The 9,485-nt window shown below is 36.3% G+C and overlaps 2 pseudogenes; both read right to left on the reverse strand.

The window, feature by feature from the left end:
• Nucleotides 1-348: 348 nt before the first annotated feature.
• Nucleotides 349-2,767, reverse strand: LOC120589213 (ferritin light chain-like; annotated as a pseudogene).
• A 2,463-nt stretch (nt 2,768-5,230) lies between these two features.
• LOC120589217 (piggyBac transposable element-derived protein 4-like) lies at nt 5,231-6,892 on the reverse strand (annotated as a pseudogene).
• Nucleotides 6,893-9,485: the final 2,593 nt, after the last annotated feature.

Below are 9,485 nucleotides of genomic sequence, written 5' to 3' on the forward strand. Positions count from 1 at the left end.
ATCTACAATAATAATGCTCACTTAAACTAAACTTGATAAAGAGCTCATTCTTTTAAAAAGAGTTAATTTTTATGTGGGGTAAAGGTAAAAACTGAGTTAAAGTGTCTTATAAGTAACACTACATTGCAGGAAAACTAAATTGTTACTTTCCTGTGATTTCGTTGTCAGATTAGATTGTAAATTTTCTTTTTTTTTTTTGGCTACAAAAAGCTTTATTGTTTCAATTTGGTCCAAAGCATGGGAGAGGGCTCCAGGATGGTTAGAAAGTTACCTGTTTGGTTTCAGAGAGAGGCCAACACCTGGGGGATGCAGAGGGGCCCTTCAAAAGCCGCTGGGCTCCAAAGGCTCTTAGTCATGCTTGAGGGTTGAGCCCAGCCCAGCCCGCGGGCCACCCAGCCTGCAGAGGTTAGTCAGGTGGTACCCCATCTTCTTGATGAGTTTCACCTCCTCATCTAGGAAGTGGCTCTCCAGAAAGTCAAAGAGATGGGGGTTTGCGCGGGCAGAATCCAGGGCATGCAGATCCAAAAGGGCCTGGTTCACGTTTTTCTCCCGGACCATGTCGGCTTCCACGGCATTCCGAGTTTTACCCTACTCATCTTGAGAAGGCTTTTGCAGGTCCTGGGAGAGGGAGCAGCCGCCACACTGGTTTTGCATCTTTAAGAGACGCTGGCACCCTCGCATTTCTCCTCCGCCAACCCGCCGAAGAAGTGGCCCACGCCGTCCAGAGCCACAGAGTAGCAGTCGAAATAGAAGCCCAGAGAGAGGTAGGTGTAGGAGGCCGGCAGACACAGGTTGATCAGGCGGTTGACGCTGCCTCCACCTGTGTGGAATAATTCTGATGGATTTGCGAGCTAATAATTATTCGGCAATAAGGAATTAATCTCAAAACACGGTGTTGGCCGGTCTTGGAGGCCAAAGATGGCTGAGAAGATGCCGAAGGTTGCGACTGGAAAAGAGGGCGGAGGGTGGTGGAAGGCTGGAAGAAGGGGAGTCCCTGGGTCTGTTCTGTCCAAACACTGTTGAATCAAGAGACAGATCCGGGGGACCGCCGAGAGCACTGCCGATTGTAAACTTTTGATTTTACGGCTTTCATTGCTTTGTACTCGCCTTAACACCTAGCCATGGCCTTGGTGCTCAGTACATTGTTGCTGATTTTGCCCCTCACGACTGTCATTATTTTCAGGGAAAATATTCAAAAGATGACACCCGTAGTAGCAAAAAAAAAAAAAAAAAAAAAAATTTAATATATGACTCAAACATTAAAATGTTGGGACCAGTAAATGCATCTCTGCTCTAAACAATGAGATTTTTAATTATCGATTAGAATAATTGCTAACGTTTAATTAAGACTTACTATGGACCAGCCACTGTGTTAAGTACTTTACATATATTAACTCATTTAACCCACCCAACAATGCTTTGGGTAGCTATTATCATTATCCTTATTTTACAGATTAGAAAACAGGCTTAAAGAAGTAAAATGTGAAATAATTTTAATTACATTTTATTAATTCATTCTTTCATGGTGTCGTAAAGCCTATAAGTTCATTTTAACTATGACCTTTATGTTCTATTCTAAGAACTCAAAATGTCTTAAATTATTTAAGTTTGCTATTACATGTACATTTTAATTAAATTACTACTAGTCTTCCTTGAAAAAAAATAGATTTTTTCCATTAAAAAGTAAAAGTTAGCCAAGAACTATAGTTGTCCTATTAAATGCAATGCCATTATTTATTGCTTTAATAAGTGTGTGTGTGCATGTATCTTAAAGAAATTCCTATGTTACAAAGACATGATTAATCTGAAAAACTGAACATGCTCTTTCTGATTTAGGTTATGGAGTTATAAGAAACTGAAATACTTAATTATACCTTCAATACCATGGATATCAAAACAATGTTTCTCTTCATATCAAAGCAATAATATATTTACACTTTAATAATTTGATTTTTTTTCCCTCTAAAACTCTGTTTTTATGTCCAGATTTGTCTTTTTGGAGATTTAATATCTAACAGTTGATAATTCAGTGCTGTGAATTTGAAACTTCTCAGGAAGATATGCTATATAGGGAGCAAACACATAATCTAAATAGGGTTGCAGATTCATGGACATATCATAATATTAGAAGGTAAAAGAATTTCTCGAAAAACCTCACATCCTCTCAAACTGCACTAAATATAACAAAGTGTATGGAAAAATGGAATTAGGAATAGAAAACTCAAAACTTTTTCATCAGAGAACTAATGAGATCAATAACAATCTTTAAAAAACATAACATGGTTGAAAAGACATAGTAAATTTTTAATAAACAAAATAATGCTGTAGAATATATAGGATATTACCTCAAGAAAAAATGGTAGTAGTTTGATGGACATGGGTAAGAAAAGATTAAGGCTGCTAAGTCGTAGAGACAAGGATAAATTGCAACAAGATCAGAGGGAAATCACTCTCATGAAGCACTTCCAAGACAGAGTCCATAGCCGAACAAGCAAGAGGAAAAGTTTATGTGAAATTGCAAAACTAGGCTTGTCTATGGTGTGTTGCTTTAAACCCTGATACTTTATGGTTAGCTGCTGTTAATTGAAAATACAAAGCATTAATGTACTCAGAAAATCCATAAACCATGAGTCCTCAGTATTTTACTGACTCCATTCTCTTATTTACCCATCTCACATGAGCAAATTTTCCTAATTCTGATTTCAGAAACACACATTGTAGCAGAACAAACTAAACCTGAAGAGATCATCTTTGTTACCTTACTCATCGCTGGACTAGTGAATAAATGATTTCATATAGAATTATTTATTAAATTTTAATCATTTAAAAATATCTAATCAAAGATTCAAACCTTATTCTATGGAGCCATAGTTCATTTCAGCCAGAACATACTTTTTAAGATTAGGTTTGGAAGAACAAGATGGCCAAAAGATTGTCATATCTCCTTGGAGTTTCTTGTGCTATTCTTTTGTTTTGTTTTGTTTTTTGTGTTTTTTTTTTAATATTTGGAAAATATTTAGGCAGATACGCCCCATTTTAACCCATAATTTCAGGTTTATCCAAGTAACTTTTAAACCGTAATTAAAGTGGGTTTGAAACAAAGGGCTTTAACATTTTATTAGTCCTGTTACATGCTGCAAAAGAACAATTTTTATTCCACCTAAATTAAAATTTTACATGAAACAAAATCAAATTGTTATATAGTTATTTTTAACTTTTTAATGTGTTTTCACACCTATTATTTTATTTGAAATAACTATTCTCCAGAAGATCTGTAATACAAACCAGATCTAGTTCTGCTACAACTTTCTTAATAATTAGTCTTTGGCTCCCCAGTATAAAAATTATTTTTTTCAATGCAAATGATTTTTTATGGCAACCTTTTATTTAAATAATTCCATTCTTAGCTAAATTTTCTCACCTTAAGTTACTTCAGGAGTCCAAATATTACCTTTACGAGATTCTTTTCTAGGTTCCTTGACCTTTTAAAGTTGTTTGTTTTTTAATCCCCAGACAGGTATACTTCTTTCCCAGACTTTAATCTCTTCTACTCTGGAAATTCACTTCTCTGCTTCATTAAGCCTCTCTGTAATATCCAGAATTAAATCACATACCTCATTTATTGTTGTGGTCGTAGATTGCTATTTTCTTTTTTTAATGCAACACTGAAAATGACTTTGAAAGAAATGACCTAAAGTTTTCATCATTCAGTTTATTTTACTTTTTACTTCTAGATAATTGTGGAATAGAAAGTTTTTAAGCTGAAAAAAGAAGAAATCATTGAAAGTGTTGGGATAGGGGAAAGAAAAAGAGTCAAGTTGTCTTCCCATAGTTAAAGAGGTTTGTCACATGAAAGAGGAATTATATTTTCACATGAAAGAGGAATTATATTTTTCTACAAAGTTTTCAAGGTAGAACTAAGACCTGGTAGAATAAGTTATACAGAAACATTTCTACTCAGGCAGTTTTAGAGGCAGTGAGTTATTCCTTTCTGGAAGTACTTTATTTGGAGGATTACTGAAATGAACAAGATATTTTACTGATGAGTTTATAAATCTTATCCATACCAAAACTTCTGTGAGCCTTGGCTGAAAGCTGATTACAGAAAAATAGACTCATGTGGGTTAGAACTAAGACAGTGAGAATGAGTGACCTGGGTTCAAGTCCCAACTCTGCTAGAGACAAAGCTATATGATGATGGGCAAACTTTTAACCTCTCCTGGCCTCAGTTTCCTCATATATGAAATGGGAATGAATGTAATATTATAAGGTTTTTGTTACAATTAGATCAGTTAATATGTGTAAAATATGACAATTTGCATGCATTATGTGTTAGCTATAAATATTTTAAGGTATTTTTTATGGATTTCTTCTGTGTCCTTTTAACCTCTTTGGACATAGAAAATAAAATTAAGGGAAGGGTATGATTCTGAAAACTCCTCTTTTCAGTTGTTCCTGTATACAGACTACATTTTCACAAAAATGCACATGATCCACAATGGCGGGGATCTTTGATTTGTTCACTGATCATTCCCAAACATTAGGAACGACTAGCCTATAGCAGAAGCTCAATAAATATATACTGAACAAATGAATGAAAATGTTTAATTTCCTCACATTTTGAAGAATGAATTGATGTATTTAGCATGATTATATCATGATAACTCCATTTAATCCTAAATGAAGGCCTTCATTGTCATAAACAGGACATTAAAAAAAAAAAAAGTCCTCCAGGTTAAGAAAAATGCCTAATTTTTCTTTTTCTTACTTCTTTAAAAATCTGTATTAGAAACAATCCTTTAATAAGGCATCCATGATACTTTTCTGTTCTTACCATTTTAGACATTAAGATGATTTATTTGGTAGGAAGTGCAAATATTATAGGACACAAACCAGGTACAGAGCTGGCCCACATAAGTTTCTGCACACAACGAGGCCTGCTAGGAAAACAGAACGTGAATACGAAGCTACAGAAGTATTAAAGGACAGGAATTAAAGGCTCAATAATTTTTATCTAACCGATTTCCCATATAGGAAAAAAAAGTGCAGCTTGCTGCCAGCTTTAATTTAATTTTACATAATCATGCTCTTTGAGGCTGAAGCAAATCTGACTGGTTTTCAATGTGAAAATAAAATATGAAAACTGTTCTTGGAGTTATTTCTAAATAGAACTTGTTTCTAATCCTAATGTAACAGAAATGTAGATGGTGATCAGGATTTAATAATTTTTTTATATGGGGTAAATTTCAAAGCACAAAGTGGAACATCACATTCTGCGCAAAATTATCACATTCATCTCAAGATCTTCTCGCCATCCTGTCGTTGTGAGAGCAGCAAACTTTGCAGCGACTAGTTGGATTCTGAGGCTAAGAGGTGTGACATCATCAGAGCATGAACGACCTCGAAGACACTGCTGTCCTGGCTTGTGATGTTTTTCCGACATTCTTTCAATCAGTCTGAAATTTACATGGCTGATTGTGTGCTCAGGATTGTCCTTATTGAACAGGATATAGGAGTTCAACACTGTAATGTTTAGAAGATGGCAAAAGAATTTCTTATACCAAAACTTGTGCCTTTTGTGCTCAGTTGGGAAAGAAGTGAGCATCTGTTCAGTCAATCCACTGCTCCCATGTTCTCGTTATAATCCACAATGACACATGGCTTCTTAGTTTTCTTTCCATTTCTGTTGTCTACTTCAATCATAGTATTATTATGGAATGTTAAAAACATTGTCACCTCCTTGTCACACCATGTCAGTGCCTTCAGTTCACCACAGAATCTGGCTACAGTCATCCCCTTTGCATTCCTTTTTTTCAGATCATTTGGCATCTGTTTTCTGTTTCAATAAGCTGTCTCAACTGCATCAGTCCTGTTTTAATGTAATTCTCCAAAATGCATGGGAGATGTATAAAAGTTATTGAGGAAGACACAGTATCTTGGCCAAGAAGGTCATTGACCAAGGTAAGAATAATGCACAATGATTTCAGACCATCAGCTGAATCTTTCAGATTCATACTGGGCCCTGTGTGCATTGCACACGTAACCAGATTGACTTTCACAGAGTATATATAGCTTGATACCAAATTGTACTTGTTTCGTCAGGATGTACTGCTTCATAGCCAACTGCCCCTTGAATAGCATCAGCAATTCATCAACTGCAATGTTTCTGTTTGGAGTATATACAGTTGGAAATTTATTGTCAAGAAAGTCAAACACAGGTTTGATCTTCTGCAGTGAAATCTGGGCCTTCGATTGACCAGCAGATATGGAAGAATTGTTGACAAAATGCAGGCACCAAAGCAAAAGTAAAAATCTTTCACCAGTCATAATTTGCCTGAGCTAAGATGTATCCAAAAGAGGCCAAAACATCTCTAGCTCTGGTTTCTGCATGATACCTTGCAGTAACATTACTGCCCAAAAGACTATCAGTTTGTCATTCTCAGCGTCTTTCCATTTATCCATTCGAAAAAAATCCTTTTGGACCAGGCGGCTTTGAAGACAACAAGGCAGCTTGGGCATTCCTTTCGCTTGTAATTTTTTAAACCAATTCCTCTGGAAAGAACTGTTCAAAATATCGCAGTGGGTCAGTGTTATTACTGACATCAACTTTTCTGCCAGGTGTGCCGGTAAAGTCATAACTTTGACATGGAATCATAACACAAGTTGACCCTTTCAGAGTATGACCATAGTCAACTGATGTTGGGCTATTTCCATTAGATTCTGAATCAGACAGAGACCTGACCATATAGTCTGCCAAAGCACTATCTGAAAAATCATCAGAATCATCTATTTCAGAAAAATCGAATTGCTCAAATGAATCTTTGGCTAGCAACTATTCAAGAACGATGTTAACATTACATGTAGGAATGCTACGTTTTCTGAGATTTGACATTTTCAGCGATCAAGAATTATTATATTTTGTAAATGGAAATGCCACTACTAAAAACAGAAAGCTATAAATAGAATGATGCTATTTATTTCCAAAGACTATCGATATACTAGAGTGATGCAAAACTAAACATAAAAGCAAAATATTTCGTGGCAAAACTGGAAGTAAGGTTAGGACTATAATTTGCGAGTTATCTTGGGGTAAACACTGCAGCCAAGTGCCACTGGCGATTATTTCCGAGCAAATGGGAAATGGGTTACGTAGTAACAAAAGAGATTGGTATATGATCTAAACCCTACAAACCACATGTCAGCTATAGAATAGTCAACAGTAACCCTTGTAAGTGCACTGATTTCTTGGTCGATCCTGGCATGGGTCTAGGAAGCGTGGCTTTCTACTGTGTTTCCATGATTGAAATCTGTTTCTACTGGATTGTGATGGTTCCCTGAACCCTCCCAGTACTTGATAGATCTCACTTTGCCCCATCCGTTGTGGCAAAGGAATTAGACATTTTCAAATAAGAATTAAATAATTAGTTTGACCAATCAGAAGTTAAGTGTATAAATTGTATGGAGCTTCTTCTACGGAATCTCTCAAAATTCACATATAATACCACAAAATTAACATTTCACAGTTGTCTGACTAATCATGTTAATGTAGTCAACATTCAGATGTTTATCCCTGAGCAAGGGTCAAGATGAGGAATGAGGCACCTTAGAAAATATCAAGAAGCCACAACATTTTTTTTTAATGTTTTGGCAAAACACTGTAGGCTTCTGTAGAAACCCACCACTATTCAGGCAGTATAGCATAATAGTTAAAGGAAAAGACTTTGGAATAATAATTTTAAAAAGATATAGATTTGCTCTTTCATTTACTGTGACTTGAACCAATTATTTATATTCTCTAGGTTTCAGTCTACTCACCTGTAAAAAGATGTTAACCTCATTTTGTAGAATTCTTGTGAAGGTTTAATGAAATAATGTAAGAAAATTACCACATAAAAATGTTCAAAAAATGTTCTTATTAATAATAATCTCCACCACTCATAATATTTATCTATTTATTAAGAAATATTTACTGGAGACCAAATATGGTCCAGGTACTGTGTTCCATCCCGGTGATACTTTCTAGAGCCCTCCGACTCTAGAAAGAAATACATTTTTAAGTAAATGGTGCAATCAAGTATGCCAGGTTGTTTGATATAAGTCTGCATTGGGTTCAGTGAGAGCACAAAACTTTAATTCTATCACAGGAGTTGGTATCATAAAATGGCTAACTGTAATAGTGTCCCAGCAAGAGAGAGATGGCAAGGGAGGTAAATGATGAGCTTACTGGAAAGATTATTGACAGAGGTGTGATAGGGTTAAGGGAACTAATGGGGATGATGAAGCCCCCAAGGATGAGCGAGAGTGAGAAGAGGTTAACATCGTAAGCTGGAAAGGATGGGAAGATTCGTTGCTAGTACAGGGAGAGCTGTAGCTTGGGAGCTATGGTGTTGTTTAGAGGAGCAAAGCCATTGCCAAACCACAGCCCAATGGGGATGAAAGCATGCGGAAGTGGAGAGGAAAAATACTCAGACCTCTCCCTCCTCCTGCCCTCCAGTCTTCTGTTGGTGCCTCCCACTGGCCAACCTTGATCGCAAGCCAGAGCTCAAGGGAGCACGGTAATGAAGGAGACCCTCAGCATCAGCCCATGGGGCACAGGGCTGAGAGGCAAAGAGTGAGAACTAGAACTAGAGGGACAAATGGAGACTATTCAGCATAGTAACCTTAATATGAGACTAGAAATGCGAGTAGGTGTGGCTCAGTTAGGAGGGCACTTTAGCAGATGGCACTGCAAAGGCAAAAACACGGACATGTAAAAAAAAAGTCACAATAATGAAATTGGAGTGTGGGATAGAAGACCAGAGATGAAGTAGGATTCATATCATGGCGAGACTAGTATATCATGCCAAGGTTTTTGGACCATTTTTACATAACTAATAGCAGCCTGTGTCCCCAAAATGACAAAAGGAATCTGTTGCTAATTAAGTCCACGTGGTTGAGAACAGATTATACTGAGAAAAAAAGATTCTGTGTCTATTTTCCTGTTTAAGACTCTTCCAAACCAAGGCTGCTAATACAAATCACATATGTTATGGAGAATACTGTACCATTCCTAATTATTTTAGGGTAATGTATTTAGTTACACACTTAATTAACACTAATTGAAGTTGGAAGAGGTTCAGAAAGCAATTAAATATTACTTGAAATAGAATGGTAAGGTAGGATATGTTGTTTTCTCAATATAGAATTCATGTCGAATGATTGCACTGAGTTAAATCGACATTTCCCCCTGAATTCCAACAAGTAACTCAGTCTCCTTCACTTTTTCCAAATAACATGGAAACAAGAGAAAAGATGCTGATGTAAATATATTTCCTTACTTCGATTTGCCCCTGCATTAGGTATTTAGACTAAAAGCCCAATTAATCTTATGGTGAAGCCCACAAACTCTAAGTCACATATATAATGTCATCTGTTTTGCTTCTTTCCCAATCGTGTCAATAGAGATAAAAGGCAGGTACTCAGAAGCCTATTTGAAGAGAAATTTA

The sequence above is a fragment of the Pteropus medius genome, unplaced genomic scaffold (genome assembly GCF_902729225.1).
Source record: "Pteropus medius unplaced genomic scaffold, Ma_sr-lr_union100, whole genome shotgun sequence".
Classification (NCBI taxonomy): domain Eukaryota; kingdom Metazoa; phylum Chordata; class Mammalia; order Chiroptera; family Pteropodidae; genus Pteropus; species Pteropus medius.